The 20,947-nt window shown below is 40.4% G+C and overlaps 1 pseudogene; it reads left to right on the plus strand.

The window, feature by feature from the left end:
* The first annotated feature begins 15,953 nt into the window (after window positions 1–15,953).
* LOC148039066 (uncharacterized protein At1g01500-like) lies at window positions 15,954–16,832 on the plus strand (annotated as a pseudogene).
* The last annotated feature ends 4,115 nt before the right edge of the window (window positions 16,833–20,947 follow it).

Consider the following 20,947-nt stretch of genomic DNA (forward strand, 5'->3'; position numbering starts at 1 on the left):
GTCAGTCTATCATCATCCTTTAGTGACCATAGTATTTTGTTGTTTGGATCCACCATTGGTATCCATTGTGAAATGTGCACTAGCGCCTCAGACACCAACCAACCTTCAGCCATGCTACCTTCTGGCCGAGCTCACTATCACACAAAGCCTTTCAGGGTTTTCATTAACTGCTCTAAGAAGAACATCCATCACGTATGGATAGGTCCAGCAATCTCAACTTCATCTACAAGATGCACAAGAAGGTGGATTTGTATCATGAGCATGCTGGTGAGCAGGTATTTCTCAAATAGACAGACCGTCTCCACTGCTCCCCGCCTCGCGGATTCAATAGAGGATGCCTTAATCTCCTTCTATGAGATCCATTGCACCAAAGTCAACAACCTATAAATGGCCCTGTGTATTTCTGGAGTAAGACATCCCACGATCGCAATCGGTAGTACAAACTGCCACAAATGAGAAAGCATTATGAATAATGGCTACACTCCAAATAGCAAAATGCACACGCCAATTACAATCCATTCGTAGTACAAACCTAACATATCTTATGCCAATCATGGGATTTCAGCCCTGATAATTGGTCGTCTTTAGAAAATACAAACATGAGAGAACGCATCATGCCCGTCGGAGTGCGGATAGACTTGATTACTTGCTTCACAATGCGCTCTTCTTTAGTGGACAAAATCCAAGGAGCACAAGGTAGCTGCACTCGACCATCAGCACTCGATCGCGGCCAAAGCGCCTCCATCTTACCTACCTCCTTCAAATCCATTCGTACCCCTATAGTGTCTCTCTTTTCTAGTGATGTGGTCACATAGCAAGCTGCCCACATTCTTGAAAATATGCATGGGATCCAACAAGTGGTTGACCTGTAAGTGAGTCTAATATGGCAACTCATAGAAAACTAAGAACTGTTGCATTCCATTTGGATGTGATTCCGCGTGGACCATTTTCAACTCGTACGAGGTTGCGGCATTCATATGTGTTGGAGGTTGTCCAAGAAAACCTTTGGTAAGAAAGCGACATGTCCTTGATATACCATCTTCTTCATGGTTCGCGACCTTCGGGAGTCCAACTATGGCTCGCACAATGGATATGCATGATAACCTGAGGTAACCAGACCTGTTCCAACACCACGACCCAGTGAATACAATCTTGAATGAGATAAAATATAGATATTACCAACGAAAATAGAGGCCTATTCACTTGAGCACTCTCCGAATCCCGGAAAGTCATGCATCGTCCACATGAGAATGGCTCGAATATTGGCAGACCGCCGACCATCGCGCTTTCTCATATCTTGCACGATGACCCCCTCCTCCCACAAAATCTTAAGCTCATCGACTAATGGACAAAGATACATGTCCATATTTTTAACTTTGTAGCAGTCGAGGACGAGTAAGCTAAGGATGAGATGTACTTTCTTCGTAGAAAGCCATGGAGGGATATTGTAGTTGACAAGGACTATAGGCCACACACTGTAAAAAGTTGAGCGCAGACCGAATGGGTTCATGCCATGCATTGCAAGACCGAGCCAAAGATTCCTTGGCTCTCGGGAAAAACTTGGGAAGGTAGAGTCAATGTGGCTCCATGCACGTGAATCCGTTGATATTCATTGAACTCCATTCGTGGACCTATTCTAAGCATGCCACATTGTCAAGCTCGCCATGTCGGATGTACGAAACATGTGGTTTATGCGGGGGATAAGTGGAAAGTGTCTGAGAACTTTTTGAGGGATGGTTTGCCCTTGCAAGTCCAGTCGATACCTGTGAGCACCACACTTTGGACATGTCTCCATAGTCTCGTATTCTCCTCAAAACAGTATGTAATCGTTGATACATACATGGATGTTGTTGTAGTCCATGCCAAGCTTTCGTAAAACATCTCATGCATCATCACGAGACTCAGGCATGGTATTTGCAGGTAGTAATATATAATATTTCAATAATCTGAAAAAAATCATAAAACACCTTGAAAAAGCACAAATATTTTTAATAATAGTGTTAAAAAAAAAATCAACGAAGCGTATGTACAAGGTACCTGAACAACTCGGTCACACTCGCATCACTCCACCCGTATTTTGCTTGCACACTTAAGAGTGCAAGCAATGTCTTCAGGCGAGATACTCACCATCCATCATATAATGGTATGGATGCTTCCTCTCTAAGTGGATCAGAAGTCTCGACATCCATGGGAATCAATGCATTGATCATTGCCTCCATCTCAGGCTCCAAGTTTGTAGGTAGGTCTAGAAGGCTGCCTGTCTGCTCTGGCATTGACGGTATAGATTGGCATTGCAAGTGGTGGTTTGGCTCATGCATTCCATCCATCTCACGCCCACGAACTCTCCTAATTGGCCACAAAGGGTGCATTCCTCCTTGGGACAAGACGTCACCTCCCTGGATAGAAAATTTGCTAGCCAGACCCAATCTTATTGTATATGGTATTCAATTAGCTTGTGAGTACAATGAATGATTGATATTAAATTTTCTTATCATTTGCTGAAAATCTGCAATCGCCTGATCAATGATCTCAGATTGAAACTTGCCAAATCATCGTACGTGTTCTATAGAAAATTGACGTTTTCGTCTAATTTCTAGCTTGCATTGAGAGCAAGGACATGGGATACGCTGATTAAGATACGCCTCGCGATCTGAACAACATGACCTTCATCGCTTTCCATTTTGTCTACGTTACGATAAACAATTTTTTTTTATCATTCTTTTTTTTCTTAAATTTTTATCCTCTCCTTCCATCTCTCTCTCTTTTTCTATGTTATGACTACAACCACGACTACGACTACGACTATGACCACAACCATGACTACGACCACGACCATGACCACGACCACGACCACAACCACGACCATGACGACAACTACGACCACGATTACGACTATGACTACGGCCACGAACATGACCATGACTATGACTACGACTATGATGACCATGACTACGACCACGACCACGACCACGACCACGACCACGACCACGACCACGACCACGACCACGACCACGACCACGACCACGACCATGACCATGACCATGGCTACGACGACGACTATGACCATGGCTACGACCAGGACTACGACTATGACGACCATGACCACGACCCATGACCATGACCACGACTATGACGACCACGACCATGACTACGACCATGACCACGACCACGACCATGAATACGACTACTACTACGACCATGACCATGACTACGACTACAACTACAACTACGACTACGACTACGACTACGATGACCATGACCACGACCACGACCACGACCACGACCATGACCACAACCACGACTACGACCATGACCATGACCATGACCATGACTACGACTACGACTACTTATATAGAGATGAAGAGAGAGACAAGAGTTGAGAGAAGAGAGAGGAGAGAGAGAGAGAGATCTGACTAGAGCATTTGACACCCATAGTCAACACACCGTGGAAAACACAAGCACAAATTGACATTGAATTACAGTAAGAAAATCCACCACAAAACAATAGTTATAATACTCAAGATAGGACTTCAAAGTCTTATTGATTTCAATTAGTCATGGATGCCATACTATGGGTAGGTTGCACTCACTAAGAATAGGATTGGTGATTCACCTCATCTTCTCTCCATCATCATTAGAATTCTCCTTTACCATTTACAACTCACCCACCTTCTCTCTACACTATTGCACACTACAATCTCTATGAGGGCATGAGATTGGGATCTCTACAGATACCAAAGCATGATCTCTAGCTTGATGGTTGCATATATACTACTACTACTCGTGGAATAAACCTTAAAATAGTTATTATGCTCAAATATATGCTTGTTAGAGTAGAAATTTGTTCCTAAGACTATTCTAAGGAAGAAAGAGGATTAATGATAAAAGATTGTCCTTCCTTGCAAGTGATTTTATATTATATTTATTAATTAAAATTGATAGTTGAAGATGAGTTTCCTAAGAGATATTGTGGTGATGCTGTTTTAGTTTTGCAAAGCATATGAATGATGTTGTTTTAGTTTTTTGTATTTGTCTTTTTAAGAAGAGATTGATTTTTATGGAATATCCAAAGTTATTTTTGGATTTATGTTATGAAAAACGAATGTTTTTCATACTGATAGGCTGATTTCCTTCATTGTATACTTGCGTGGTGGAGGCTAGGACAAGCCCCATGTATGAGAGGTCTCTTTGCAGGAAGAACATTACGCTAGGAGGCACAAGTATGCTAGGGCTCTCTAGCCATATATCCCTTAGGTTTGTTGAGGATTGGCCTAACCCCTATGAGCTTAGGATGAGCTATTATAAGGTCCTATTTACTTTTCTCTCTTTCTCTTCCTCTCTCATTTCCTCTCCCTCCCTCACCCTCACCCTCTCTTTCTCTCTTTTCCTAATGATTTTTCTCTCTTTTTCTCTCTCCTCTCCCTCTCTCATTTTTCTCTCTCCTCTCCCTCTCTCATTTCCTTTTCTCTCTTTCTCTCCCTCTCTCATTTCCTCTCCCTCCCTCACCCTGACCCTCTCTTTCTCTCTTTCTCTATTAGGTTTTAATGATTTTTCTCTCTTTTTCTCTCTCCTCTCTCTCTCTCTCATTTCTTTTTCTCTCTCCTCTTCCTCTCATTTCCTTTTCTCTCTTTCTCTCCCTCTCTCACCCTCACCCTCACCCACACCCTCTCTTTCTCTCTTTTCCTATTATGTTTAACATATTTTCTCTCTTTTTCTCTCTTCTCTCATTCTCTCATTTTTTTCTCTCTCCTCTCCCTCTCCCATTTCCTTTTGCTCTCTTCCTCTCCTTCTCTCATTTCTTCTCCCTCCCTCTCCCTCTCTCATTTCCCTATTATGTTTAATGTCTCCCTCTCCCTCTCTCATTTCTTCTCCCTCTCTCTCTCCCTCCCCCTCTCTTTCTCTCTCCTTCCCTCTCCCTCTCCCTCCCTCTTCCTTTCCCATTTCCTCCTCTTGTCCCTCTCCCTCTCTTTCTCTCTCTCTCCCTCCCTCTCCCTCCCTCATTTCCTCCCTCTTCCTCTCCCTCTCCCTCTCCCATTTCCTCCCTCTCCCTCTCCCTCTCTCATTTCCCTATTATGTTTAATGTCTCCATCTCCCTCTCTCTCTCTCATTTCCTCTCCCTCCCCCACTCTTTCTCTCTCCCTCCCTCTTCCTTTCCCATTTCCTCCCCCTCTCCCTATCCCTCTCTTTCTCTCTCTCTCCCTCCCTCTCCCTCTCTCATTTCCTCCAACATGTAGTTGGAAGCTCTATTAACATCTTCAAGAACTTGGCTTGAAGCCTTCAACCCTTCTCTTATCTCTACCATCTCCCGAATCTAAACTCTTGAACCCCCATATATTATTCTCTCTCAAATCCCTATGATTGACCGTGAAGTACCTCTTGAACCTTTAAACATTCATTGTAATCTACTTATCTCTTGAAGACACATCTCTATCTATCTTGTCCAATTTTCTTGCCAAACCCCTATGGTGACCTTCAACCCTATGCATTTTGACAATGTTGTACACTTGCATACACTTGAGTGCATATGTGTGCACTTGAGTACATGTGTACTCATGCATGTGCTTCTATAGACTAGAGAGCACTAAGACCTTGCAACTAGATCACCCTTGACATAACCCACAACACTCATGCACACCATACTGCACTAGCTTTGCCCTAATACACTAGGCCTACTGAATTGCACTAGCACACTCGCACTCATACTTGCACATGAGCTAGTTCCATTTCTATTATATTGCTATGCACTAAACTCTACCCATGCACACTAGCTAGTGCATTGCCTTAATTCATAAACATGTGCACTATCCACACCTACACACAACCTTGCACATACATTTGAGCTTAAATCATAAACCTTTTGCACTCATTACCTATTCAAACTCACTCAAGATTCTAAGTGTAGACATAGTGCACAGCACCATGCCTCTCTTACATTCACTTGCAAGAGTGTTATTTGTCTTAAATCCAACCCCCATTGACCTTCTTCACAACGAAGGTTAGGAGGGAAAGAGGAAAGAAGAAGATGACTTCTTGTAGTGCACTAGAGTATGCTAGTGTGCACCTTTGCACATATGTGCACTAGTGTGCACACTTGGATATCGACACCGGCACTAGCACATACATATGTACTCCCACATGAACTCAAGTTATTTTGATTGCACTAAGCACCCATACCCTAACCAAATTTAGGAGCATTGCAAGAAACCTTGTATCTTGTCTTACTTAGTTTGGCTAGCTATATTGTGTGCGTGTAGATGCACTTACATGCACTTGAATTGGCAGTACCACTGATGCACATTGACACTAAAATACACAGACACAGACGCTTGTACGTGTACACACATGCACATGTGATGCACTTGTGCTAGTAACCTAGGAACCCTAACTTAGTACACATGTGCACTTGAGTATGCTCAATAGTACCCTAGTGTGCTTGTTTGTACTTGAGATATCTTGAATTTACTTGGGCACACATGTATTAAGAGGCACTTACACTCTAGCCTAGAAGCCCATGCAATCAAAACTTAGGTGCACTTACACTTGAGGATATTCTCACTTCGGCACATCCTCACTCCCATATACTTGTATACACACTAGTGTGCATTATCCCACTCCCATACACCACCTTGCATAATATCTTACACTAACCTCATGCACATCGTGTGCACTCATTGTTAACTTGAGTTCATTAAATGACCCAAGTGAACAAACAAGTGCACAACACCAAGCTACTTTATGTGCACATCCAAGAGTTTATTTTACCTCAAAACCAAACCACACCCACCTTGTTTGCAAGGAAGGATGAGAGAAGATGGTAACTTCCTATAGTACACTAGAGCAGGCTTATATACACCCATGCGCTTATGTGCACACCACACCAATATACTTATATGCTCTTGTGCATGCTTGAGTACACATGCACATACAATGACACACAGTCAAACCTTAATGCAATATCTCTAGAGTTAGGAACACATGAAAGACTCACCTTCCACCCTAAGTGTAGCACACAAGGGCTTCCTACACTCGCGCATAGTGCATGCATATGAGTGTACATACACTAGTACACACACATACTAATGCACCTGACTAGTCCACCTTAGTGCATTCATCATGCACTAGCTCATGCCTTTCACTTGCATATGCACTAGTATGTTACCCTTGCAAGCCGCATAAAGATCCCCTGATGAATTATTTGTTGCTTGCATGCTCCATCTCAGATGTACATAAATCGGCCAACCTCAATTCTCATACAAGCTGCATGCCATAACATTGATTTTCGGAACCATGATCCAAGAGAGCTATATAAGCGTCTCTCTTTCTCCCACTTTAACAATTGTCTTTGTTGTTATAGCATGAGCCCAATGCGCTCGTGAATAATGACTGCTTGGAATAAAACAAGCATCTTCTTCTTCATGTACTTGTTGATGGACATCCCCATCATTGTTGCACATAAGACCAATTTCAGCCACACAAGCTTGCTATCTACACTTCTATTTAACCCATTTTCAACATCAGTCTACTCCAAATTAGCATTACATGCATCATCATATTCCCTCTGAAGTTGTTGCTCTATGTCTACACTTTCAGCCCCCTTCTGAGCACTAGCACGTGTAGTGCATGTACCCCATCTTAATTTCATCCACTCTCTCTTTACAAACATATACACTACCTCAGTTAATTTGATTTTAGCCTCATTTTAGAAGAGGCATTTTCTAAATGATCAGTCAGCTTCTCCTGCAAAACAAGATCTCCAGCCTTAAAAAACAAATCAATTTTCAGACTCTCCAGTGATTGTTGCTCATTGGCATCCAACTACACATATCGACTTTCAAATTCACAAAGAAATGCTATAGCAACCAACCCTTTATTGGGCTTTTCAATCCAATTTGTAATTTCCTTTTTAGTTACCAATCCTGCATCTTCCAAGAAAAACTCTTCTCTCAAAGCTTTCTTAAAAGCAATCTAATTAGCATCTCTTCTATGTAACTCATCAATCCGATAATGCAATGCATGCATGGCCAAACGAGAGAAATACTAACTCCATGCATTCTGCGCTACCCCATGAAACAACATCTTTTCTTCATAAAACTGGATGAAGGCGAAAACATTTTGACTCTTAAACTTCTTCAACTCTTGTCCCACTGCTTGCAATGCATTCACAGCTAAGGAATCAATTCTTTTGTACTTCTTGCCAAGTTTTGGGTCTGCTATTTTAACAACTGCTGCTATTATTGTTGCTGCAACAAAGCCATTATATGTTGTAAAGCGTCATCACCACTTGAACGTGCAAAATCCCCCATCTTTACACACCTACTATTGCCGACTTTCACATCGGGTTCACTTGTTGGTGCGTTTGGGGTTGAAAGTCTACGATGGGGGTAAGAGATAGTAGGGTGAAGGGAGATTCTGGGAGAGAAATTGATGAAAGAGAAGAGGTTCGAAGAAATAGAAGATGTAGAAGAATACTCATACAGGTGAAGCCTATCAATTTATTTATGTATCCCGAGAAGATAAATCCCTTGTAGACCAAAAATATGCATCAAATAATAGCTTCTTCTCTGCTGCCCAGACCGCCAATCTAATGCTTCCATTGGATCCAAAAAGAGGGTAACATACTAGGACACCTAGCCAAAATTATCCTAGATCACTTCTTCTTCTCCCAATTTGGAGTGTTTGTTGCCTAAAAACTACGATCCCATGTCGCATGATTTCGCTATTCTTTCTTTTGGCATAAAATCCCTAAAAAATGGCTAAAAGCCACTTGTTTTTTTCTTTACATGTCATTCTATTCTAGAAGTTGTCTATAACTTTTGGATATTTACAAAACATAATATCAAAAATATCAAAAATAGGCTAAACTAGTCCAAAAATCTAGTATTTTTGAACCATCCACACTACGGACACTGACACTATAATGATTAATAAGGCATTGGCTCTCTAGATCAATAAGAGAGCCAAATGACGATGCACTTTAGAGTTTTTCACACTTTGTCTGCATAGCAGCATGATAACGTTTTAAATGTGGAAACAAATACACCGTCGACATTGCCTCCAAGTGCCCTTATAAGACAGACAATGTCAAATTTCTTGTATATATGTTATAATGGAAGATTGGTACAATGATCAGAGTGACTTACCTGTTGAAAATGAGGAGTGTGCTAAGGATGTGAACCAGGAGAAATTCTATGACTCATAGGATGGTTTTCCCTTTGAGCAAGGCGATTGTGTATCTAATGCTCTTGATTTGACATCCCACCTGGCTACCACCTCCCTTTGCTCTATCCTTGCATGCTTGGGTGGGTTCTAGGAGCCCCAACACCCTATGCATTCAAGGCACTATTTATGGAAAGCATGTATTTATCATTGTGGATAGTGGTAACACTCACAGTTTTGTCAATAAATCAACCATAAACCATTTAAAATGCACCGCTACAAAATTACAACACCCTCTTAAAGTTCAAATAGCAAATAGCAAATAGCAAATAAGAAATTAGCACACATGTGTGTTCAAGTAGAAAATAGCAAGGACGAAATTAGCACACATGTTCTGCAGTCCCTTTATTCTTGGCTAAGAATTATGGGGCATTAATTAACCTAATTTCATTAGACATGGCCCCATTAATGTTGTCTTGGGTTGTGATTTGCTGAAACAATTGGGAAATTTTGCTACTTCTCTCAGCTCTACATTGAACTTATGATGCATGGATAGCTCATCCACTTAGAGGAAGCTCATGATAATGTTGAATTTTAGCTCATCACAATAAAGCGACTCAAACAGGAGTTTAAGAAATGCTCACAAATCTTTGTCTTGCACTTGAATAAGTACAATTCAAGTCAACCCTCCAAAGTATCTAGAGGGATTCAGCCTTGCAGGCCCACCTTACTTGAGGAGTATGGTAATTTATTTCAGATGCCTATAACCCTTCCCCCTAAGAGGCAACTGGACCACCCACTTGATTTAGAGCCCCATTCCAAGCCAATGAACAAGCCATCTTATAGACTCTCCAATTGTGAATGTGAAGAAGTTGTAAAGCAAGTCAAGGAGTTACTTGAGATGGGTTTCATTGAACCGACTTCTTTCCCTTATGCATCCCTCGTCCTATTAGTCAAGAAGAAAGTTGGCTCTTTTTACACGTGCATTGATTACAGAGACTTGAAAAAAATCATGGTAAAGAACCACTATCCCATCCCACAGATTGATGACTTATTAGATGAGTTGAAAGGGGTAGTCTTATCATTAAGACTGATCTATGCTCTGCCTACCATTAGATCCATATGAGGGAGGGTGATGAGATCAAAATAGCTTTTAGGACTGATAATGGGCTTTATCATTTTCTAGTGAGGCCTTTTGGGTTGACTAATGCCCCTATCACATTTTAGAGCCTCATGAATAAAATTCTTCATCCCTTTCTATTCAAGTTTGTGCTTGATTTCTTTGATGATATGCTCATTTATAGCAAGTCACAAGAGGAGCACTTAGCGCATGTCAGAAGAGTATTTGACATCTTGAGAGAGCATTGACTCTTTGCTAACGAAAGTAAATGATATCTTCATGTAGACAACAATGGAGTACTTGGGTCAAATTGTTAGCAAAAATGACATGGCTAACCCCAATAAAGTGCAATTTATTAAGGACTAGCCCACTCCATCCACTACTTCATTAGGTGGTTTCCTTGGTCTCTTGTCATTTTATAAACACTTTGTTAAACATTATGCCACCATTGTAGCACCTTTGACTGATCTCGCTTAAAAATGAAATCATTCTTTTGGAATACTATTGTTGATCGTAGCTTTAAACAGTTAAAGGAAATGCTTACTTTTTACCCCATCCTCATATGCCCTAATTTCTCCAAGGAATATACAATTGAGTGTCATGCTAGTGGTAGAGGTATTGGTGTGGTCTTGTTGCAAAAAGAGAGTGGTGTGATTGCTTTTGAGAGTTGTAAGCTTGATAACAAGGAAATGCAAATGAATGTGTATGACTAAGAGATGTTGGTCATCCTCCATGTTATAAAGAAATAGCACCACTAATCGGATTGAAACTACTTCAAGCAAGTGTGAAAAGCAAGAAATGAATTAGTTATTTGGAGGTTTAGTGTTAAGCTTGATTAGTAAGGCCACAAAACTCAAGAACTAAAATGCCTAGGGGGAGATTGGAGAGAGGGGACATATTTTTTTCATTGCCTTCTCCGTTCCCCCAAAATGGCAATTTTCGAGCTACAACCATATTTCTCTTCCTTATCTTGGACATTGGCTACACGAATTGTTCACTCTTCAACACTCCAATTCTTACGAGGAATGATGTAGTATTCAACAAGATAAAAAATCTATCTTTTTGTGATCTCTTCTTTCTCTCTTACTATAAACATGGTTCATATGGGCTGAGAGAATGAGGGGGAATGGGTACCAATTCACGATAAAATGTGACAAGTAGATCAAGAAAGCATCAAGGAAGATTCAATAGCTTTAAATGAGTGTTAGGGGGACAGGTGGCTTCTTGTTTTCAAATTACGGTGAATGCATATATGGCTTTATATCTAGGTGGGCTTTCTCTTGGTTTTATGATGCATATGGGTTTTCTCTATGGTTAATTTTTTTTTCTAATGTTTGAAAATGGTTCATTCAATCAGAAATATCAACATGGATATCAAGTCTTAATCTTTCATATACTTTACACAAAACATGCAAAACATGTAAAAGTGCAGCTTTATGCTAAATCATCAATTTATGAGTTCCATTGTGGCAAATGGTGTTTCCATGGAGAAAAATGGGGAGTAATAATGAATCTCAAAAATCTTAAGTGTTTCACATAAAAAATAATGAGAAAAAAGAATTTTAATTACAAATAATTGTGAAAAATAGAAAAAAAAGTTTCATTTGAGAGAAAAATAGATATTGTGGATTGAAAATTATGAAAAACTAGGGATGTATTTGTCTAAGTATAATTCAGGTAACACATAATGATTTTTCAGGAGCTTACCCCCATTTGTATGTTTTAGTGCGTATTTATTACTTACATTATGAAGAAACATACATGGAAACACCACTTTACCTACCAATTATAAGCAAAACCCTAAATGATAGGGAGACTGGGGGTTTAATGTGCTAAATGTGGTTCAAAATAAAAAAAAATTATTGCACTTTTCATATAGGCTTCACTTTTATTTTGAGTATTAAGAGGTATAATGGCTCGGAGTATTCTAATGATACCTTATCATTGCAATAAAGTCGTTAGTGAAAGAAAAACATGAAAAAAATATTTGAGTACATTCACAATGTTAATTTCATTTAAGTAAAATGTTTGTGCATTCAAAGTCATTCACTTTACATTGCATTGCATCTACATGGTATAAAGAGAACTATCTCCTCGATGCATAACACTTGGTTTCAAACTATTGATGCACGATGAGTGTGAGGCTCCCTATGCTCTAGATTTAGTATAATCATTTCTTTGGAAACTGTTTGGTGAGGAATATACTATCTCCTAGAATGAGTATTGCGAAGAATGTACTTTGTTCATATGTGTTATATATTGAGATGGCACATCTTGGGGCCAATCCCTAGGATGTAGGAGAGTCATAGTAGGGCCACAATGATAGGTTGGGGGGGGGGGAGATGCTCCCTTTGTTAGTGTTATGAGGTGCCAACCACCCATATGTTTGGGTACTCCCTCTACTTGGAGTTGGGAAGGGTATCATGTTGGACTATAATCTAGAGATTGTATTTACAAATGTGTTATTTTGATAAATTGGTTTATAGTATGTATATGCTCATGGCTGTGAGGTCATGTGACTATTGGGGTGAGTATAGGACACCACTTAGAGCCCTAGAGCCAATGTCGATCCCATTTTTGGTCCCAAGAGGTGTTGCATTGTCGAGAGCTGCCAATAAGTGGTTCCTAAATTATGGTTAATTAAGGACTAGTTAGTTATTTTTTGCTAAAGAGCATCGAGATAGACCCATTATTTTCTAATGAACACCATCAACTAGAGATCTAAAAACAAGACAGAGAAAAAAGGGCTAAACGATAGGCTAAAATCTTTAGGAGGTATTCCCCTCAATGTAATAGCCTGATACCCCTACAAGAGAGAGGTTTTAGTGACCTTAGTGCTACAAACAGTCCATTTGAAGCAAGCTCTAGTACTCCTCTTCTCCTAGTAAGTCAACCGACTTCAAGTGGAGGTGTAGTCACACCCTTGCAAACTCCTATAGCAAATTCAGTTGTCGTTATAGTGCAACCTATTGCAATTCCTGCAGGAACATAGGATTTGCCAGCTCCTTACGTTTCCCTCTACCAATTTTTAATGGATTAGCAGAGGAGGATGTGGAACCTCATATCAGTGAGTTCCAAAAACTCATATTTAATTATCGAATTCAAGACGCGGGACATCTAATGATATTGTTTAACATGACCCTAAAAGGGAGGGTTATAATGTGGTATCATGGCTTAGAGGCCGGTACCATAACCACAATCAATTTATTTATATAGCCTTTCGAAGGGAATTTTCCCTTGAGAGAGGTCTTAGGTACATTACTCATGAATATATGTGTACATCATGTGGATTCAAAATAAAGTATTTTTAAAATACCATTTTATACCTACCTAAAGGTATAATAGAAAGGAGTTATTTATAGATTGAATAGAAAAGGGTTATGTTTTATTGAGGAAAAATTCACAGAAAAGGATATTTATAAAAAGGCCTTGAATGCACGTGATGTAGAGGATATACATATAGTAACTTTCCCGAGAGAGAGGTGGACAATATTGGCTATGTGTGCTAAATGTGACACATCAAGAGCCCTATAAAAATATCGGAGTATATGCTAAGAAGATGAAATAGGCCTTTCGTAAATTGGAAGCTTCTATCCTTATCCCACCTGTTGTCCAACTACAATATTTCTTGCATGGATTGGACTTCAATATCCAAGTGAAGTTGTGCAATGTAGTGAGAGGGGATAGCTCTGAATTCCACTAGTTATAAGTCCTCTGCATCATACATGATGTCGTCAAGGAGTAATGGACTATTGAATTAAATCACATTATGGAGATGTTCTTTAGTTAGTACTGTATTGATTAGTGGATGATGAAGTAACTCCTTGGGTAGGGTTTGCATGCGAGCCTAGATGATGGCTCATAAAGAAGTTGTCTCACAATATGTTGGGTCATATCTAAGGAGACTGATAAATTTGTGTTCTATAGTGGTGACAATATTTTTTCTTATAGTAGAAGCTTCATAACAAACGTTATACCGTCTTTTGAGGATGTAAGTTCATATTCCAAAGGTAGTGGAGTCTCTCGATGATAGAAAGGTCCTTAAAAAGGGTATCCTTAGTGAAGAAAGAAAGTATTTGGCATGCTTTTAGTTACAATTTGGATATCTCCTAAGTTAGTTGGTATTGTATAGAAATGTGTTACTAAAAGAGATATTCTTACTCCTCCAAAGTGGGGTGCCACTAGAAAGTGAACATGATCAAATTGACTTTAACTAGCCAAAGATCAATCATATCATAGTTTGACTAAGGTGCCAAATGTGGAGCCAAGCTACAAAAAATATTTAAGTTGGGGCTTGCGTGCTTAGGTGGGTAAATCTTAAATCATTTGATAGATTGACAAGCATTGTTGGGGTCTCTTCAATTCAGTTGGTGGAGATGATTGGTATTCTCTTACTTTGTTGAGAAATATGCCCATTTGATAGCCTCTTTGTATGGAGCAATAGGGCAAGACACAAATAGCTTGCTAGAAAGGATGTCTGAATCCCATAAACACAGTGGAGAAAAAGGGAACCATCATGAGCCTAAAAACTGATGTACCTTCTTATCATTCAATGATGGAATACAACTGTACTTTGTCCTTTCAGTCATAGTCAATGTCATACTCAACATTGTGTTTATGATTCCAAGCTTCCATCTTGGATCCTAATTCACTTGAGCAACAGTTGGTCTCTTCAGTCTATGTCATCAATGAACATTCTCTTTGTGTTCTGTCCGCCATAGCCATGCTCTAGATCCATGCATTTCAACATGGTATGAGAGCTCAATTGAGCATGGCCTAGCTCTCCTTTCACTCCTCTCAGCTCCTCTTCATCTTAGCTTAGCTTAGTTTGAGTGCTGGACCCCATCTCCAACTTCATTTGCATTTCTACCTTCAATGAAGCTTCCATGGTAGCCACAGCCAATAGCACCTTTTCAACTTGAAGCTTTCATATCTCTCTCCATAGGCCAAATCTCTCTAAACTTCCTTCTAGACAAGTTTTCTCTACTTCTAGATCTCCTCCCTTGCACCTCAATCATTGACATTGGGCAACTATAGCTTCAACATTGCCTCTTTTGAGAGTCATTGCCATAACTGTGTTTGTGGATAGCAACACCTATCTAACTTGGAGGAGTTGGATCTCCACATACATGCCATATCTCTCCAAGGTCTCTACTTGGGAAACATTCTTGAACTCCATGCACTCCTACTTGGCACATAACAGTGAGAGATTGGCCTCCCAATTGTTCAGCATTGTGTGAATTTGAAGTCGATGTGCCTAATCTGTGCCAGGTTCCGTCAATTGTTGTGATGCTGCGCGTTCACCACTGCAAATCTGAGGGTGAAGTTTTTTGCCAAGAAATTGATCACATTATAAGCGTCATTAGAAGTTTATTTTCCATTGTGTGTATCTTTTGTGTTTGCATTTGCATAACACACATGCGCTTATAGTCAGGCAAGGCACAATTTCTTCAATGTATTCATAATTTTTTGTAAACATCACTCGATTGATTGCATAACATGGATTCTAATTTGCAAAATGCATGAGTGATTGGGCACAACGTTCTTTCCCAAAGCATGTTCTTGATAGGGCACAATGCATGGAAGAATAGCTTCACATGAAGGTTTCCGTTTTGAAGTAGTAGTGACATAGTTTCCCTTTGGATTAACATAAACTTGACTGAAATTTTTCTCTCTTATGAGTAAAATCAAGGATGAACTTTCAAAGCCCCAAACATTGTTGTACTACCCAGAAACCACATTTGGAATAGAGATACAAAGCCCTCCTAACTCATATACATATTATAACCTTTTTGTTGGGCATGGAAAGCCGACTTTTGGGCCTAATACATCATGGTTTGATGTTAAAGTTTTCTACATCAAAGTTAGTTCATGCCTTCTGAGTGAAGCTCCAAACTCACTCTTTATTCTTTTCCCAAAGAAGGAGATGAACACTGAACTTGAGGTGAATGGTGGTAGAATCTCTCCTCTTGAGAGAACTTGTTCTTCCCTTCATAGGGATACGATCAATTTTGATTCAGCAAAAGTGACATATGTGAGTCCTAACAAACTAAGGACCAGAGGAGATCTTGCATTTGAAGTGAATGATAGAGATGATCTTATACGTTCTGGTATGCTCTCTTGTACTGATTGTTGAATGGATCCATCGCTTGTGGTCTAGGCACACAGCTCGGTGGGGACGTCTCCCTTGAACAATGAAGCAGGGTGGAATATGGACTGTAGTCGTGGCATAAGATCACAAGATTGTTGCCTTTTGAAAGACAGAACAAACTTTTCTATGGTGAGCCCTTCCACGGAAGTATATGTGGCTAGAAGGAGCTCTAGTCTTCTAATAGTTTTAACTCAGACAGTACATTTGACAGTGCGGAGGAAGAATACAAGGTGCTCTACATAGGACGCTATTCTAGAAGAGGAAGCTCTTGATCCTAACAAAGTTATGGCTGAATAGGTTGCCAAAGATGAATCCTATGCTAAAATTGCAATACACTCATTGATGGGTGACTTGCCACATAACATCTACTTCTCAGATGTGAGATTGGGTGGCGAAAAAGCTTAAAGCTTTTATTAAACGTCAACGTTAACCTAGTGGCCCACTTCGAATACGTAGTCACTAAGGACAATCGGTAGGGTTTTTTTTAAAGGCACTTCAAAGAAAGTAGAACGATATGCTTTTGATTCAAGGCTTTACGAGGAAGAAAACAGTTATAAAAACCACCAGAGATCTCTGCGAGAGGAGGGAGGCGACAGCCAAGAAGGCGACAAAGATCAAGATGATAGAAGACGCTACGGTGACGATGCTTGAAGAAGGAAAGGAAGCCGATGACGAAGAGGAAGAAGAAGCTGACGCTGAAACAAGGGAACTCAGAAGATGTCGAAGGCCGAAGGTGGCGAACGAAGTTGCAGTGATGAAACGCAGCAGAAGAGAAGGAAAGAAAAGATGATGAAGATCGAAGGTGATGACAAGGAAGGAAGTGTAATGACGGACGTAGGGTGATGAAGAAGAGGCTCTTTGTGCCTCAGTGTGTCTGTCTCCAAAGACTCTATCTCTCCTTGACTACCTGCAGCACCTTCGTTTCCATTCTCAGCTCTAGCTCCTAATACAGCAGTCATCAGGCACAATACATAGGATCTGGAGTCCGTACAGTAGCGGTCCACCGACTGATCTTCTCCGTTGCTTCCTTCCTTGGTTTTGCTCTGGTCATAATAATTTTGCACTGACAGTCATTGTGCCATGCCGCCATGCCATGTAGTGCCTTATCTCCATGATTCGGCACTTCTCCCTACCCAACAATGAAACGGATTATCGAGTTTACTCCAGACTCGCTACGTGGCACCGATGGACTTAAATTTCAAGGAATTTGTGATGATCGAAGCCCCAAGATTGTAGCTTCATATTGAAGGAACCTTCGCATGTTTAGTTCTGAAGCTGACTAACTATTCATGCTAACAGGCAGTTCTATCTCATGTCTCAATTGCAAGTGAAGGGTGGAAAAACTAGAAGAAGGCAGTAAAGGGAGTGGAGGCTTCGAGGGACGAGAGCTCAATCGAACTGAAGAAAAGATTGGAGATGTTCAAGGAAAAGGCTTTCTTATCCTAAATACTTGGAAGTTCCATATCTTCAATATACTTCAAATTACCTCTCTTTTATGATAAAACTATGGCAAAATTACCTTCTTAAGCAAGGAGCCTTGAGTACCTTCACCTGGCTTTTCTACAAAAGCTCAAGCAAAACATCGCTACCACCTTTACCTATTCAGATCTTCATGGCCATAAGTATTGCCCTTTCTTTCTATTGTGTCCCTTATGAGCTCCATGTTGAGGTCCTTAAACTCCATCTCGATTAAGCCCTTCCACTTAGCCTTTTGTTGCAATATTTGAAGGCTCAATTCTTGTGCTCCTCTAGCATCATAAGGAAGCTTATCTCCTTCTTTAATCTTCTTGAGCTTAGCTTCATATCCATGATGTCATGTCTTAAAAATTATGGATTCTTTATGTATTAACATCTTCAACTGCCCATTTTTATGCTTAACCATGTCAACTTATCCTCTCTTGAAGGCAAGAATCTTTGAATTTTAAAAAGCAGCTCGAAAGAAGGACATGTGATCTCTGCTTCCAATCAACAACAATTAAACATCTTCTTATTAAGGTCTTTAACATGTACAACAAGTATACATCCATGAATTTCTCTCGAGTTCTCTTCATCTCGCTTAGCGTCCCTGTGATGAGCGATATTCATGAACCACACGTGTATTATTCCATGCGACATCTGGTGAACCCGACATGAAACCATCGCTTCTAATCATCGGGATGGAAGACTCTTCAAATACTCAACCTACTTCATCATCAAGCACTTCTTCCTTTTCGACCAATGAGATGAAGACTTTTTTGCAAACTCTTTCTTCAGCCATTATGATGCAGAATCAATAGATGTAGTTTTCTATGCAGCAGTAGCAGTAGCACTTACATCAACAGCAGTTGAATCAACAACGAATGTTGCATCAAGAACAAGAGCATACACATGGTGCAACCAAAGCAATCGAGGCTTTGGTCAGTGAGCACAAATTATTTGATGGCCAAAATGTTTCAGCCTATCTTAAAGCCTTTGAAAGCCAGATGCACTTCTTCAAAGTTCCTACTAACTGGAGCAACTATTTCCTATGACTTGTCATGCTTGCTTTGCAGGTTAGAGTGACAGATTTATTTATGCAAGACTCAAACTAGAATGTTTTCAAGAAAGTGCTCAAAAACTAATATTTTCTTGAGGATTATGGTATTGCTACGCAGAAGACATTCAGAGAGTGGATCTTTCAACCCAACAAAAGTCTTGTCGCTTTTGAGTTGTTGCAAAAGTTTGAAGAACGATACAACTAGTTGGATGCACTAGATTAAAGAACCCTAAACTCGGAGAAAGTGGAGTTATTCTTGCAGGTGGTTGATCCTGCACTTCAAGGAAAGTTGAGAGAGCTTCTGAAAGACTGTATGTAGCCTATGGAATTGAAGACAGATTGGAAAGATGCTGTGGATGCGTGTAATATTCCTGCTCAAAAAATATTACTAAACTTGACTCCCCACACGCCGCATAATACCTGTGCAAGGTTATCTCCCGCATCGTAATTACCGGCAGCTTACTCCGTACCCCGCACACGCAAAGATGAGGCCTCCACATTGTGAAATCGAGCCCAGGGGTTCAAGACTGCATAACCGCTGAGAAACACCCTTTTGGAAGGGGGCAAAATGGATAATGATGCAAATTAAGCAAATTTTTTTAATTTTCCCAATCAATGCATGGAGGGAAGGGAATGGGAGAAGGAGGTGATGTGGTGAAGTAGGTGTATGGGGGGAGAGCCATGCACGAGCTATGTGGTGGCTTCCCTCTCCCCCCCTTAAGCTATAAAAACCCCCCCTTAGCTTTGGATTGGAAGGGGAGGAGCAGATGAATAGCGCCATGCTGAGGGAGAGCAGAGAGAGAGTGGAGGCCGCCATCGCAATTCCCAAGCCAGGAAGCTATCGCCGTTTTGACTCTTGCTGCCGCCACACAGATTCACTGCCACTCATCATCAACGCCACCATCTGATTCATCATCCTCATCACCTCCCTCTTCTCGATTCCCTCTCCACGTAAGCTCTAATTCAGAGCATAGAAGCTTCCATAAGGGGGCTACCTTAAGCACTGTTTTTGCATGGCCACCCCAGTTTCAAAAAAATCGGCTCGTAAAGCTCAAGTTCCTATGCGAAGAGGAGGTATCGATCTAGGGCAATCTCGGAGAGTGAGAGTAGAGGCTAGAAGGAATCCGCGGGGTTCAAGTCATCAACGATGGCTCCCAAGAAGTTGCAAGGCGCACCCACGGGAGGCTCTTCCCCTAACATTCAAGTGGATATCACCGTGGATCCACAAACCCAGGTTCCACGAATTTATTTTCCACATAAAGAAATGCTTTAAAGCACTTATGCATGTTTCTAATTCACCTAGCATAGGGATGATGCATTTCTCGCTTATCGTTAGTTCAAGTAATAGTGATAAAAGTACATTCGATAAATTATCTCTTTGAAAGATAGATAAGGATTGGTGCATGTCATGAAATTGGATTGTTTGCATTTCCAGAGTTGTTCGTCTTAAGAGATTAGCTGCATGTTGCTATTTTGGTGCATTTCCAAAGTAATGAGTCTAAATGCCTATTACTTAGGGAAAATGAATGAAATTGTTAAGTGCATTTTTGACTGGATATGGAAGGAATAAGCATATGTTGCATTTTAGGCAATATCTTCCTTGTAATGATTCATGAGGAAAAGTCGTTAACACCCGTAGGATGTTATCCAAAAAGAAATAGCAGAGCACGAAAATGATTCTATGGACTTGCATGTGGCATGTGCCTGTAAAATGGAATAAGTTAACACTAGCTTTAGTCTTGCATGAACTTCATTAACTACATTATAGCTATGAGAAGGTTGCTTGTTGCATATTCGTCATGTGAAAAATTCATTCATCAAGAGTTGCATTTAGGAAAGGTTGCATGGTCTATCAAAGTATGAGATTCTAAAGCGTAGACAAAAAGGTTGTAGGCATGATTCTTTGATGTAAGTCCTAGTAGGCCCTATGAAAGTTATTCTGCAAATTATCAGGCGTTTTGACTTTTAGCAAGAAAAGACAAGGCTATTGCGAATCTAGTGGTAC

Source organism: Lygodium microphyllum, chromosome 3 (assembly GCF_053477565.2).
Source record: "Lygodium microphyllum isolate KBCC chromosome 3, Lygodium_microphyllum_v1.1.10, whole genome shotgun sequence".
NCBI classification, from domain to species: domain Eukaryota; kingdom Viridiplantae; phylum Streptophyta; class Polypodiopsida; order Schizaeales; family Lygodiaceae; genus Lygodium; species Lygodium microphyllum.